Source organism: Magnolia sinica, chromosome 5 (assembly GCF_029962835.1).
Source record: "Magnolia sinica isolate HGM2019 chromosome 5, MsV1, whole genome shotgun sequence".
NCBI classification, from domain to species: domain Eukaryota; kingdom Viridiplantae; phylum Streptophyta; class Magnoliopsida; order Magnoliales; family Magnoliaceae; genus Magnolia; species Magnolia sinica.
The window spans coordinates 82,706,750-82,723,103 of record NC_080577.1 but is presented as its reverse complement, the minus strand read 5'-3'; positions in this window follow the sequence as shown (position 1 = coordinate 82,723,103).

Sequence of the window (16,354 nt, the reverse complement as noted above, 5' to 3'; positions counted from 1 at the left end):
TCTGACCAAAGATAATACTGATCCACTTTTAAAATGAGACACGTGTACCAAAAAAACAAACGGAATGTTACACTTTTCCGGTTTCTAATATAGTTGGTCTTTTAAAGGTAGGCTCCTTTCCTCCCCTGGATATTTGTATCTATAATCAACATGTGTTTACCATCACATGAGGAAACATGCCCACTTGTACATGTGTATATCCGGGAGGCTGATTGCGTCCTGCCCACCTTGATGATAACCCGTTCAGGCAGGGGCTCAGTGGGGCTCACTGTGTTGTATGAATTTTATCCATATCTTTCCTTCGGTTTTTCATATCATTTTATCATATGAGCTAAATAAAATGAGGCAAATCCAAAGCTCAAGTGGACCACACCACCGGAAGCAGTGGTAATAATGACACCCACTGATGAAGCCTTATATAAGGTCACCGTGATATTTATTTTCTTTCAAACCTGTTAATAAGGTCATGTAGACCTAGATGAAGTGAAAACACAAATATCAGCTTGATACAAAATTTTAAGGCTCCCAAAAGTTTGAAATCGTGAGTGTTCAATCCCAGTGTTGGGTCAACTTGAGCCTCGGATATACCTTATTTTTGGGTTCATACCCAAAATTAATCTGGCAAAACAGATGTACAGCTTGGATAAAACCCATTAGTCAAGGTGAGCTCCACAGAGCCCTACCTGAACGCACCTTTATATACATTAATTGCGTGGCATGGTTAGTGTTTTAGGTATCAATGACATACATTAATGACCTAGATCTGGTACGTCCTTGAGAAGCTATTATTCAAAGGTGGGCTTAATTTTCAAATTTCGCTAACTTACTGTTTGGGACTTTTGATTGAAAATGAAGCCTCACAGCATAAGGGCATGTTTGGTAACATTGAAAATTTTAACTAAATGCTTGTTTGTTAACACTGAACTAGGAAAGCGCTCCATGTATTTTAGTTGAAATTTTTTCAGAAATGAAGGTGTAGCTTAATTGTGAATGGAGAATGCACTCTGCGTGTTTTTTTTTTTTTTTTTTTTTTGTAATTAAAAAAATTCCAAAATTGCCCTACATTTTCTCTTCTTTGTAAAACATAACTCAACTTTTAATGTGTGGCACTGTTCTAGGCCCACTATGATTTATGTGTTAGATCCACACCACCCATCAACTTTTCTATATCTTTCTAGGTTATGATTCCAAAAATTGAGGCACATCCAAACCTCAAGTCGACCACACCATAGAAAGCAATGGGAATGGAAAAACTACCGTTAAAACTTTCTTAGGGTCCATTGTGAAGTTTATTTGCCATCTAACCTCTTCATAAGATTACACAAACCTGGATGAAGGGAAAACACAAAAATTAGCTTGATCAGAGGCTTATATGGCTTCAAGAATTTTTTTTATGGTAGGCACCCAACTCTCACTGTTTCTTGTAGTGTGGCCCACTTAAGCCTTAGATCTGGCTTATTTTTGATCCGTTTTCCTAAAATGATATGGAAAAATGAATGAATGGTATGGATAAAATATATACATCACGGTATGCCCCATATAGCTATTTGACATAACCCTCCATCTCTAGCTAAACTGTTTACCGAGTTGGGGTAGTACCCAATCCAACCCGAATTTGGGGAGCATGTTAGCGAGACTCCTGTTGAAGTGACGTCACCAAGTTTTGTGGACCCACCATGATGTATGTGTTGTATCCACACCGTCCATCCATTTGGAGAGATCATTTTATGGTATTATATATAGAATGAGGCGGATCCAAAGCTGGAGTGGACCCCACCATAGAAAATAGTGGGGAGAGTGACTCTCACCGATGAAACCTTCCTAAGGTCCACCATGATATTTATTTGAGATCCAACCCGTTCATGTGTTAAGACAGACATGAAAGGAGGGAAAAAATATCAGCTTGATCGAAAACTTTTGTGGCCCTTTGAAGTTTTTAATGGTGGGCGTCACTCTCCCTATTGTTTTTATGGTGGGGTCCACTCAAGGTTTGGATCTGACTCATTCTTTGGATCATGCCCTAATATGATTTCTCCAAATGGATTAATGGTGTGGATACAACACATACATCATGATGGGACCCATGGAACTTGGTGACATTAGCAAGTCTAGCTACTCAACCTGACAGTAGCTGATCCACATCCGAATATAGGGTTTTAGCAGATTGCGTGGTGTGCCACATGCCACCTACCTTGGCCCTAACCATGGGGCCCACCTTGATGTATGTATCCTATATCCACTCTCTGATCATCCGTTTTGTCAAATCATTACGAGGCATTATAAAATGAAGCAAATTCAATTATCAAACATCCATATGGTAGGAAATAGTGGTGAGTGACCATTAATGAGCCAAGAAAGTTCTAGCCCACATGAGAGTCCTCATGTTTTGGGGATCAATCCCTAAAATGATTTGGATAAATGGATGGATGGCGTAGACAAAACACATATATTATGATGGAGGCCACACAATAACATCCACTAGCTAGAGGCTATTGACGTAGTTAGTATGCAATATGGATCCCTCGAGGTGGGTGGGACAGGCCATAGTACAAGAAAAAGTGGTAAATGACCAAATGTCTTGCGAGCTACATAAAAGATTTGGATTAAGATATATTTGTGTGGTCTCTTCATCTAGGTGTTTTTTTACCTTAAAAACATATTGGTAAATAAATATTTTGATTGAATCCATGAAGATTTTAATGGTAGGGATTCAATCATGATTATTTCATAAGTGCTAATGTGTCAAATTAATATATTTCAAATATTCCACACGTTAGTTAACAAACAGGTTGCTCTAAATCCAAACTAGGTTCTTGACTTCAGATTCAGATTTCAAATTACTCCCACCTTTAGATTTAACAAACAAGCCCTGACTACGAAAGCGGATTGGCTGGTGTACCACATACCACTGACCTAGCTGGCGTGTAGACATCACCAAGTTCTGTAGGGCCTATCATGAGATATGAGTTATATCCAAACCATCTGTCAACTTGGAGACTTGAGTCCAAAAATAAGGCAGATCCAAAGATCAAGTGGACCACACTGCAAAAAGCAGTGGGGGATCGTACATCTACCATTGAACTTTTGTGGGTAACATATCAATATGGTATTTTTTTCATCTTCATCCACCTATGTGTGACCTTATGAACGGATTAATTGGATGTAAAATAAACATTATTTTGGGCCCTACGAATGTTTTAATAGTGAGAATCATTGTCCCCACTGCTATTTGTGGTGTGGTTCACTAAACTTTGGATATGAGTTATTTTTGGGATCAAGAACTAAAATGATCTTGCCAAATGAATCAATGGTGTGGATATAATAAATACATTATTGTGGGGCTAACTTTGATCTCTTTTGAACTGTTCATACAGTTCAAGAGCGTTCGTCTTGGCACGACACGTACCCACACCAGCCAGGTTAGTCATGTGTGGAACACCAGCCTTCCAATTTCCCTAGCAGCTAGTAGCTACACTGGGAGTGTAGCTAGTGTTATATAGGTCCAACTTCCATAAGATCTAACCTATTCGTCATCATTAGTTACTTTAACTCCTGTTCAGGCTGAAAGCTAGAAATCATGATGATCCTAACGCAGGGATGAACGTGATGAGGTAATCCATGGAGCTTCTTTGGACTCCTCATAAAAACTTCTTGAATCCACGAGGAAAAAGCTATTTTCTATAAAGTTTGTAAGTCGATTGATGAATAAACGAGTTTACACCCATTTAAATACGGATACTAAGGGAATGTTTGTTAACTCTGAAAAATATTACTTAATATGGAATTGAGAAAATGATATTTGTTAAGTGTTGTTTGTTAACGCCGAATTCGGAAAACACTACGGGATTTTTCATTGAATTTTTTCCACGACAAGGGTCTAGCTTAATGGTGAATATGAAATGTGCTCCATGAATTCTTGTATATTTAAATTTAAAAAAATAAATAAATAAATCTTCCAAAATTACTTGTCCTCAAGTTACCATGGAGATTTTTTTCTCTTCTAAATAGTTTGAATAATACATAACCCAACTTTTAACATGTGGAACTTCTTTAGGCCCCACCATAATTTGTGTTATATCCACACCGTCCATCATCTTTTTTAAATTATTCTAGAGCATGAACCCAAAATTGAGGCACATATAAAACTCAAGTAGCCCACACCATAAAAAACCAATGGAAATTGAATAACTATTGTTGAAACTTTCCTAGAATCCAATGTGACGTTTATTTTCATATAACCTCTTCATAATGTCACACTAATTTGGATGAAAAAGGAAAAACACAAATATCAGCTTGATCAAGGCCTTCTATAGCTCTAAGAAATTTTCAACGGTAGGTGCCCAGTTTTCACTATTTCCTGCAGCGTGGCCTACTTGAGCCTTAAATCTACCTCTCTTTTTATCTTATGCCGCCAAATGATATGAAAAAGTGGATGGATGGTGTAGGTAAAACATATACATCATGGTAGGCCCCACGGACCCACTACTAGGCCACACTTCTCTTAACGGCGTGGGATCGGACCAACGTGGATTTCCAGCTAAAGACTTTCCCACCAGGTTCCTGCGCCGGAAAGTAAGGTGGGGTCCACTTTGATGTTTAAGAGAAATCCAACCCATCCATCCATTTTTCGAGCTTATTTTAAGACATGTTACCAAAAATGAGGAGGATCCAAAACTCAAGTGGGTCATACGAGATGAAAAAGTGGGAAAGGAATGCCTCCCATTGATACCCTTCTTATGCTCCACCTTAATGTTTATATGCCATCCAAACCGTTTATAAGGTCATTTTTACTGAGATAAAGTGAAAACACCAAAAACATAGACAGATACAAAACTTTTGTGGCCATATAAATATTTCAATGGTGGTCACTAAATCCCCGCAGTTTCCTCTCGTGTGGCCCATTTGAGTGTTGGATCCACCTTATTTTTTGTCATGTGTCCTAAAATGATCTCGAAAAATGGATGGACGGGTTAGATTTCTCACAAATATCACAGTGGGCCCACCCAAAATCCTTGCACAAAAACTTCATCGGAAAGGCTTTTGCATGAAGTCTGCATCTTGGGAAAATGCTTTTTTGTGCCCCACCATAATATATGTGTTTTATCTGCACCGTTTATCTATTTTTTCTTATCATTTTAACGTATTGGCTTAAAAATGAGGTAGATCTAAATCTAATGTAGACCACACCACTGGTGATTGAGTGCACACCATTAAAAACTTCTATAATGACCCGAAAAATTTCGTGCTAAGACCCGAGTACTACCTCTATTTTTTCTTAGAAGTTATGTGTGGGTTAATTAGGGTTAAATTCAATTGCTTGTGAAATTAGTATCTATCACTTTAAATTTGATCTGCAGGACTCAAAACCTGTAGAATCGTTAACGCTATATTACCCTGAAATCTAGGATTCAACGCTAAAGCCAGTTGCTCTCGGGAGTACTAGGAAACTTTGTATCGGACCTGGACCACGCGTCGAAAGTCCGATAGCGTCGATCTTAGACAATTTCGATCATCTTGTTGAGTTTGACCATCACCTCAAAAATCAAGTCCAGATGATGTCCTGGGTCAATTTGCTTGAGTTCGGAGTAAAGAGTGTGAGAAAGCAGAGAAATTAAATATGATTTTATGAAATCTAAGTCGTGTCGCTTACGCGACAATTTTAAGCACTCTGACCGTTGGATTTTGACCCAATTTCACCCTCGGATCAGGGAAGATGGCCCAGGCATGTCCTAGTGCCGGTGGACCTGATCGAGTTTCGATGACCGTTGAATGGAGAGTGGTCCGCCACGCTGATCTGTAAATCCGATCGGTACGAAAACTCAGCCTGACCTAGATCCATGGTCAGTGAACTTAAGTCCGACCGTACGTGGAGAAAGGACCACCAGAAGTGTTCCGTTGGATCGGAATAGGCCTGATTTGGTTATAACCTAAGTAGACCTTAGCCCTGGGGCTATTTTCATCAATGTTAGGCCTATATAAAGACCTTAAAACCCTCACTCTCTTTTCCATACGAATTTCCTAACCCTAGCTAAGAAAGAGAGAGGGAAAGAGAGAGAAAGTGAGAGAGAAGTTGGTGAATCATCTTGAGATTCTTTCTTGTTACTCTGTGTACCTAAACCATCACTTTTCAATCATTATTCTGGTGATTCTAAGTTGCTTCTTAGGTAAGTTAACTAAACCCTAGCCTGTGTTAGAGCTTAGACTTGTCTAAGTATTGATGTAGCTCATTTCTATTCTTGTCATAGGTTTTCTAGTCGCCATTGACGAAGACTCATCGTCTGAATCAAATCTATTGTGCTTTTCTGGTTTAAGGTGCGGACTATATTCGTATAGGTTATGGTTTTCAAGGCTTTCAATGTTGGGTAATGGTTTATTATTGTTATGAATGAAATTTCACATGCCAACTGTGATGTTTATTTTACGTTCCTGATATGTATGTGTTATATTGTGATTTGTGTATTCTATGTATATGTAGGAAGTATCGTATACATATAAAATATGAACATGTGTTTGCCATGATTAATTGTCGTGTACTTGTACTAGTTGTATGTGTGTAAACTCCTTGGCGAAAGGAATTGTCCAAATGTGTGTTATCACTAATATACATCATGTATGTTGGACTATGTAGTCTAAGTGTTTGTAGAAATGTCTAAATCTGGGTTTTATTCGCCCTAGTGTGTCTCCTTGGGGAGCACCTGTCCTGTTTGTTAAGAAGAAAGATGGTTCCTTGCGATTGTGTATAGATTATCGCTGGTTAAATCAGGTGACTGTGAAGAACAAGTATCCCTTGCCCAGGATCGATGATCTATTTGATCAATTGAAAGGGGCACGGTACTTTTCGAAGGTTGATCTGCAGTCAGGGTATCATCAGTTACGCGTCAAGAATGAGGACGTGCAGAAGACCGCATTCAGGACTAGTTTCGGCCATTATGAGTTCCTTGTGATGTCGTTCGGTCTTACAAACGCACCGATCGTGTTTATGGATCTGATGAATAGAGTGTTTCGACCATTTTTATTCTGATTCGTCATTATTTTTATCGATGACATTTTGAAATACTCTGCGAGTCGGGAAGAGCATGAGGAACACTTGAGAGCAATCTTAGATACTCTCAAGACGAATCAGCTTTTTGCGCAGTTCAAGAAATGTGATTTCTGGAAAGAGGAAGTCAATTTCCTAGGACATGTGGTGTCCAAGGAAGGGATAGTTGTCGATCTTGCTAAGGTAGCTGCAGTTCAGGATTGGAAGCAGCCTGGTTCAGTTACTGAGGTGAGAAGTTTTCTGGGTCTAGCAGGTTATTATTGACGCTTCATACGAGACTTCTCAAAGATAGCCAGACCGTTGTCTCAGTTGAAACGGAAAGATTTGAAGTTTGAATGGAATGAGAGGGCGGAGATAGCTTTTCAAGAGCTGAAGGACAAGTTGACGTCCGCCCTTGTACTAGTATTGCTAGAGCAAGGGGTTAAGTATACGATATATACTGACGCCTCTCGTATTGGTCTGGGTTGTGTCCTTATGCAGAAGGACAGGGTGATTGCATATTCTTCGAGATAGTTGAGGAAACACGAAGAGAATTACCCTACACACGACCTGGAGTTGGCAGCTGTCATTTTCACATTAAAGCTCTGAAGAATTACCTCTACGGAGAGGAGTTCGAGCTCTTTTGCGACCACAAGAGCCTTAAGTATATTTTCACACAGCGTGACTTGAATATGAGGCAACGTCGATGGATGGAAACATTGAAAGACTTTAAGTTCGATGTTTCTTACCATCCGGGCAAGGCAAACCTTGTGGCAGACGCGTTAAGTCACAAGAAGGCTATTGAGTTTGTGGCTCCGCTAATGATAGTAGAATGGGACATGTTAGAGTTTGTGCGAGACTTTGAGCAGAAACTTACGGTGGAAGAGCCGTATGAGGTTATCGCACACATTCGAGTACAACCCCTCATTGACGAGAGGATCATTGTAGCTCAGGCGGATGATGAGCTATTAGTGAAGATGAAAGAGCGGGTTGGTACAGATGAGGACTCCGAGTGGAGTGTTGGTTCAGATAGGGGCCTACGATATCGTGGCCGGCTATGTGTCCCAGACATCCCTGACTTGAGACGGGAGGTTCTCGAGTTAGCCCATAATTCTAAGCTTGCAATGCATCCAGGTAGCACGAAGATGTATCAAGATATGAGAAGATCTTATTGGTGGGACAACATGAAGGTTCACATTGCTGAGTTTGTATCTCGTTGTCTCACATGCCAGTAGGTCAAGGCAGAGCATCGCCGACCTCCTGGACTGCTTCAGCCCATGCCCATAGCAGAATGGAAGTGGGACTTCATCTCTATGTATTTTATTTCAGGGTTGCCGAGAACGAGGAAGGGACATGACTCTATTTGGGTGATCATCGACCGATTGACGAAGTCAGCTCATTTCTTACCGATCAGAGTCACAAACTCTTCAGACGAGTTGGCTAGATTGTATATTAAGGAGATTGTACGTCTGCACGGAGTTCCCTTAGAGATTGTGTCTGACAGAGATACGCGATTCATATCTATCTTCTGGATTCGTATCTAGGAAGTGATGGGTGTGAAATTGAAGTTCAGCACCGCGTTTCATCTGCAGACAGACGGGCAGACGAAATGTTTGAATCAGGTTCTAGAAGACATGTTGCGAGCTTGTGTTTTGGATTTCAAAGACAGTTGGGATGATTGTCTCCCTTATGCAGAGATCGCGTATAACAATAGCTTCCAGGCGAGTATCGGCATGGCTCCCTACGAGGCATTGTATGGTCGCCCGTGTAGAGCACCACATTGCTGGGTAGAAATTAGTGAGCGCAGTTTGATTGGCCTAGAGTTGGTATAGGCGACTTCAGAGAAAGTTGATAATATTCGACGTCGACTTCTGACAGCCCAGAGCAGGCAGAAGAGTTACGCTGATACAAGGCGGCGACCGCTTGAGTTTGAGGTTGGAGACCATGTATTTCTTAAGGTTTTCCTTATGAAGGGAGTTCTGCGGTTCGGTAAGAAGGGAAAGCTCACGCCGAGATTTATTAGTCCATTTCAAACACTGGATCGAGTGGGAGCGGTAGCATACCGCCTTGCTTTGCCCACACCACTTACGGGCGTGCATAACGTATTTCATGTTTCTATACTGAAGAAGTACGTTCTTGATCCTTGGCATATTATCAGTTGGGAGTAGGTGCAGTTGAGCGAGGATGTCACATATGTACTGCGACCGACACGTATCCTAGACAGGAAGGAGCAGGTATTGCGTAGCAAGGTTATCCCTCTTGTGAAAGTACTATGGACGCATCATAGTGGAAAAGAGGCTACTTAGGAGACTGAAGCTGAGGTCAAAAAGAGCTACCCTCAGATCCTTAAGGAGTATGAGAAGGTATGAATTTTGAGGACGAAATTTTTCTTTAAGGGGGGTAGATTGTAATGACCTGAAAAATTTCGTGCCAAGACCCGAGTACTACCTCCATTTTTCCTTAGAAGTTATGTGTGGGTTAATTAGCGTTAAATTCAATTGCTTGTGAAATTAGTATCTATCACTTTAAATTTGATCTGCAGGACTCAAAACCTATAGAATCGTTAACGCTATGTTACCCTGAAATTTAGGATTCAACGCTAAAGCCAGTTGCTCTCGGGAGTACTAGGAAACTTTGTATCAGACCTGGACTGCGCGTCGAAAGTCCGATAACGTCGATCTTAGACAATTTTGGTCATCTTGTTAGGTTTGACCATCACCTCAAAAATCAAGTCCAGATGATGTCCTGGGTCGATTTGCTTGAGTTCGGAGTAAAGAGTGTGAGAAAGCAGAGAAATTAAATATGATTTTATGAAATCTGAGTCGTGTCGCTTGCGCGATGATTTTAAGCACTCTGACCATTGGATTTTGACCCAATTTCACCCTCGGATCAGGGAAGATGGCCCAGGCATGTCCTAGTGCCGGTGGACCTGATCGAGTTTCGATGACCGTTGAATGAAGAGTAGTCCGCCACGGCTGATCTGTAAATCCGATCGGTACGAAAACTCAACCTGACCTAGATCCATGGTCAGTGAGCTTAAGTCCGACCGTACGTGGAGAAAGGACCACCAGAAGTGTTCCGTTGGATCGGAATAGGCCTGATTTGGTTATAACCTAAGTAGACCTTGGCCCTGGGGCTATTTTCATCAATGTTAGGCATATATAAAGACCTTAAAACCCTCACTCTCTTTTCCATACGAATTTCCTAACCCTAGCTAAGAAAGAGAGAGGAAAATAGAGAGAAAGTGAGAGAGAAGTTGGTGAATCATCTTGAGATTCTTTCTTGTTACTCTGTGTACCTAAACCATCACTTTTGAATCGTTATTCCGGCGATTCTAAGTTCCTTCTTGGGTAAGTTAACTAAACCCTAGACTGTGTTAGAGTTTAGACTTGTCTAAGTGTTGATGTAGCTCATTTCTATTCTTGCCTTAGGTTTTCTAGTCGCCATTGACGAAGACTCATCATCTGAATCAGATTTATTGTGCTTTTCTGGTTTAAGGTGTGGACTATATTCGTATAGGTTATGGTTTTCAAGGCTTTCAATGTTGGGTAATGGTTTATTATTGTTATGGATGAAAATTCCCATGCCAACTGTGATGTTTATTTTATATTCCTGATATGTATGTGTTATATTGTGATTTGTGTATTCTATGTATATGTAGGAAGTATCGTATACGTATAAAATATGAACATGTGTTTGCCATGATTAATTGTCGTGTACTTGTACTAGTTGTATGTGTGTAAACTCCTTGGCGAAAGGAATTGTCCAAATGTATGTTATCACCAATATACATCATGTATGTTGGACTATGTAGTCTAAGTGTTTGTAGAAATGTCTGAATGGTTAAGTGTGTAATATATTAACCTATTATGGGCATTGAGAAGAGATTCTCAACTCCCCTATTGATGTGTATGATTTCCTACATGCAATTTACGTTCTTTGTTATTTAACTTCAAGCACTACTTATGTTGAAATCCATGTTAAGTTGATATTCTTCAAATGCTCACATATTGTATGATTGAAATTGTTGTTCCCTTACTGTTCTAAATTGTTATTATGAATATCTGTTATAATTGAATGTGGTTGGGACTATGGAATAGTCCAGGAAATCGGTAACAATCCTTGCATACGTGGCCGAGATTGTTTTCACCACGCAAGACGTGTTTGACGAAACCGAATCGTATTAGGGTTGTCGGCAGTGGTTTGGCCACACGGAGTGTTTGCGCACTCTATGTCGTTCAACTCAACGTGCGCTCGTGCTAGTCAAGTTCGTCAAGTAACCCGATTGTCCCAATGTATGTTCACCATGTATGGACGCTATTGTTTGAATCTAGGGTACCAAACTTACCGATGTAATCCCGTTAACCGTTGTACCTTAATCCGCTAAGACTCATGAGCCGGGCATGGTGGTATGGGACACCGTGGTCGAGCTGTCGGCCTATGCTGGGGTGACAAGCCTCCCCGTAGTGACCAGTGAGCACACCAGACTCGTGAGCCGATTATGGTGGTATGAGACACTATATTCGTGCTATCGGCCTACATTGATTGGTGACGAGCCCTTTGTAGTAACCTCGAGCATACATTGCTACTACATTGAGGCGATGAGTCTTATGGTAGTAACTAAGGTATGATAGACATGCATTGATTGGTGATGAGCCCTTTGCAGCGACCTAAAACCATATGATCGTATGAGATTGTCTAGGACTGACGACCCTAGAATGGATCACTGTTTAAAAATTGATATGAGGAAGGTACCTTAGCTTCTCAATCCTGCTGTATAAAAAGGACTAATAACAACTTGGTAATCATGTTCATGCACCGCATTGCATGTGCGTAGGAGTCGTTGGCATTGCGGGAGGTTGTCATGCGTACCGTAACGTGAAGACACTGAGGGAATGCAGGCAAGGGCATGCATCATTTCTTCATATATCCTTGCATTAACAAGAATACTTAGGACGTATTGATTGTATTGCCTTATCATTACTGCTTGATTGATTTGATAGCATGTTAACTTTTACTGTATAGTTCCACTGAGTTGATCACTCACTCCCACATTCTGAGACGGTGTTTCAACACCAACCAGACTCTGTCTTAGTTGCAGATGTTGACGCAACCCCTGAGGCAGAGCAGGATTACGAGGATGATGAGGACGTGTTTTCTTATATGCAGTTTTCGGGCGGGTTCATGTGAGCCATGTCCTGATGTGCGGGGATTATGAGTTTTCTTTTGAATAGATAATGTCATTTTGATACTTATATTTTTGAAAGCAACACTTGTAATTATGACCTGGCATGTATACGTATTTCAGGGACTTGCACATGTACACATATGTTTCTTTAAGTCTTCCGCTTGCGTCTTTCACTTATCCTTGAATTATGTTTGCAGTTTGGCTTAATCTATTCCATGTTTTATGCACTCATATAGACAACATACATCCATCATTCAATATGTTGCATAAGTGATGTTTTGAAACTCGGGAGCTGAGTTATGCTCGACCCCTGATTTTCAGGGCGTTACAACTTCCTAAGCCCACTGTAATATTTATTTACCATCTAACTTATTGATTAGGTCACATATACATGGATGAAGGGAAAACACAAATATTAGATTCATCCAGAACTATTTTTATCCCCACAAAGCTTTTAATAGTGGGCATTCAATCTTCCTTATTTCCTATGGTCCGATTCATATGAAATTAGGATCTTCCTCATTTTTTGGATCATTCCCTAAAATGATATGAAAAAATGGATGGATGACATGGATAAAATAAAACATGTACATTATGGTGGGGCCACACAACACTGTTTAATAGCCACCTCGGTGTGGCAACGTCTATAAACAATTCCCCATCCAGATACACTACGTTGCTGGGTGAGATTTCCTGCAAAAGCCTTTTTCAGAAGTTCTTGAGCTAGAAATGTATGTGGGGCCTACCTTAATGTTTGTGAGAAATCCACCCCACCCATCAATTTTGTGAGTTTGAATCAGGGTAATATTTGAATGACGTTATTATTGTATGACATTACACAATTATATAAAAAAGGAATCCATCTCCGATCCACTCTTCCAACAATACAATGATAAAAATGTTCTTTTACATATGAGAATGATATGGTTGGAGTGGAAGGAGCATTTGAAGACTTTGAATAAACTATTATGTCTAATATGCGAAAAGAAATTGCTACCATACTTCTGCAAATGATTGATTTTTTATCTTCTTTTTTTTAATAATGATATTTTAATTTTCTATTAAACACTTTAGTTTATTTGAATTAAATAGAATGATTTTAATTTCATTTAATAAAAAAAATAATTTGTTCATAATGTAAAACATTTCTAAACATGATATATGGGCAAATGTGTCAAATTAACAGATTTCAGACATTTCAAACGTTTGTTAATAAACATGTTGTTTCAAATTCAGTACTTAATTTTTTATTATTTAAAAAAAAAAAAAAAAAACTTTACTTTAGATTTAGACTTCATATTCAAACTTTAGATTCAGGCTTCAAATTTCAAATTCAGGCTTAAAACTTCAGATTTAACAAACGGAACCTAAGCCATGGAAGAAGTTTCGGAATTAAACTAACAGTAAAACTCTTAGAATTCAGAGCTTACTATTCATAGAGGGCCGTGATTCCTATTAGTGCCCGTATGGTTTTTGGCGAAAAATAGTGAGTGTCCTGTTTGGTTGAAACAAGATATTTTCCTAATTATTCTAATTATTTTTCATGTTGGGTGCAACTCATATAGCTTTTCTGATGAAAAGTTATACTCAAAGTAAAATTTATTATAAATAGTAAAAACAAAATTAAATGAGGGATTCAACTGTGGATCCGATGGTACTTCACAAATTCAGTGTGAGCAACCCGGAATAGTGGGGTTGGTAGCTAAACTAGCTCATCCTACCCCAAAATGATACGTCTGATAAGTCATTCCAGGCTGTTAGATGTGTCTGTTTTAAGTTTTGATAGTCTGGATAATCTCCTCTCTATATTGGCCATGAAAACTGTCCGCTACCCGGTCTACATTGTATCCAAAACTCAGGCAGGCCATCGTTGGAAAGAAAAAAGTTGGAATTGAGCACCCACATTGGTTTTGTTCAGTGCACTCGGCTCTGTCTATATTTCATCCAATCCATTCGTCAAACTTTCCTCATGGAGGGGAAGGCATTCTTCAAAAACCACGCTGTTCCAAAGCTTTGGTGGGCCATAAAATGTAAGCTTAGAGGTTTAAGTATAATTTACTATGGAGTGGCCCACCTGATTGTTGAATTGGCTTGATTTTGCCATAAGGGTCAACAAGGGGTGTTATCCATGATGGACAAGGTGGATCTCACACCATTAAAAACGTTCATCACATAAGCGTTAGGCATGTCCATTAAGCATGATCCAGCCCTTCCATTTTTTCGAGATAAGATAGGGATGTGCCTGACCGGATCTTTAACATGCTCATAAATAGAGATGGTACTATCATTATTCTACCACAGTTCTATCCCTGTTCTACCAATCACTGTGACGTCCAATAAAGTGTACTGTCACTATGGGGGAGGAAGGGGCACGGATTAGATATTGGCAAGGTCAGTAGCCAAATGGCTACAGAAGTGACGTCACCAAGCTCTGTGGACCTCACCATGATGTATGTGTAGTATCCATACCGTCCATTCATTTGGAGAGATCATTTTATGGGATAAGAAAAATAATAATATAGATCTAAAGTTCAAGTGGACCCCACCATAGAAAACAGTGGGGACAGTGACATCCACCGTTCAAAACTTCTCAGGAGCCACAGAAGTTTCCGACGAAGCTTATATATATTTTTTAACTTCATATATCTCTATTTTAAGTTATGAATAGGTTGGATCTAAAAATACATCATGGTGGGCCTATAAATGCTTCAACGGTGGGTGTGACTAATCACACGGTTTTCTGTGGTGGGTCCACTTGAACTTTAGATCTATCTCATTCTTTTTCTCATGCCATAAAAAGATCTCTACAAATGGTTGGACGGTATGGATACAACACACGCATCATTGTGGGGTCCACAGAGCTTGGTGACGTCACTTCAGTAGCGATTTGGCTACTGACCTTGTCAGTATCTAATCCGCACCCAATTGGCTGGTGTGTGGCTGGTGTATGTACGTGTCGTGCGAAGACGAGCGCAGACGCTCCTCAAGTTCCGATTGTAAGAACAGTTCAAAGGAGATCACAGTTGAATGGCCCCCAAAACGATGTAATTATTATATCCACACCGTTAATCCAGTTTTCAAGATAATTTTAGTATATATACCAAAAATTGAATCATATCCAATGGTCAAATGCGCCACACCACAAATAGCAGCGGGGATAATGATTTTCACCGTTACAACTTCGTAGGGCCCACTGTAACGTTTATTTTCCATCAAATCTGTTCATAAGGTCGAAAAGACCTGGATGAAGAGGAAAAAAAAATATCATATTAATTCAAAACTTCTGTGACACCCAAAAGGGTTTCAATGGTAGAAGTTCAATTCCCCACAGCTTTTTGTAGTGTAGTCGAATTGATATTTAGACCTGTCTTATTTTTTGTATCAAGACTTGAGACGAGCTCGTAAAATTGATGGACGGTCTGGATATAACACAAACTTCATGATGGGACCCACAGAACTTGCTGACATCAATACACCAGCTACATCGGTGGTGCGTGGTACAACTGCTAATCCGCTCCCAGCCAAACTGGGACGCGGATTTCCTGCGAAAGCCTTTCGCAGGAAGTTCCTGCGCTGGAAACCTGGTTGGGGCCCAACGTGATGTTTTTGAAAAATCCACCCCGTACATTCGTTTTCTGAGCTCATTTTAGGAGTTGAGACCAAAAGTGATAAGGATCCAAGACTCAAGTGGGCCGCACTAGAGTAAAAGGTGGGTAGGAAAATTCCTACCATTGAAAACTTTCTAGGGCAGAAAGTGATTTTTAAATGACATCAATACCGTTAATAACGTCATCCCTACTTGGATGAACTGAAAACACAAATATTAGCCTGATTCAAAACTTCTATGGCCCACGAATATTTTTGATGGACGGTCTGGATATAACAAAAACTTCATGATGGGACCCACAGAACTTGCTGACATCAATACACCAGCTACATCGGTGGTGCGTGGTACAACTGCTAATCCGCTCCCAGCCAAACTGCGTCCCTATTGGGAACGTGGATTGCGTCCTACCGCTGCCCGTCTCTCTGGGAATGGTCAGGAGTTTTTGAGTGGCCGCCCTGATGTATGTGCTTTATCTACACCGTCCATCCATTTTTTGGTATCATTTTAAGGTATAGGCTCAAGGTAGATCCAAGACAGATGT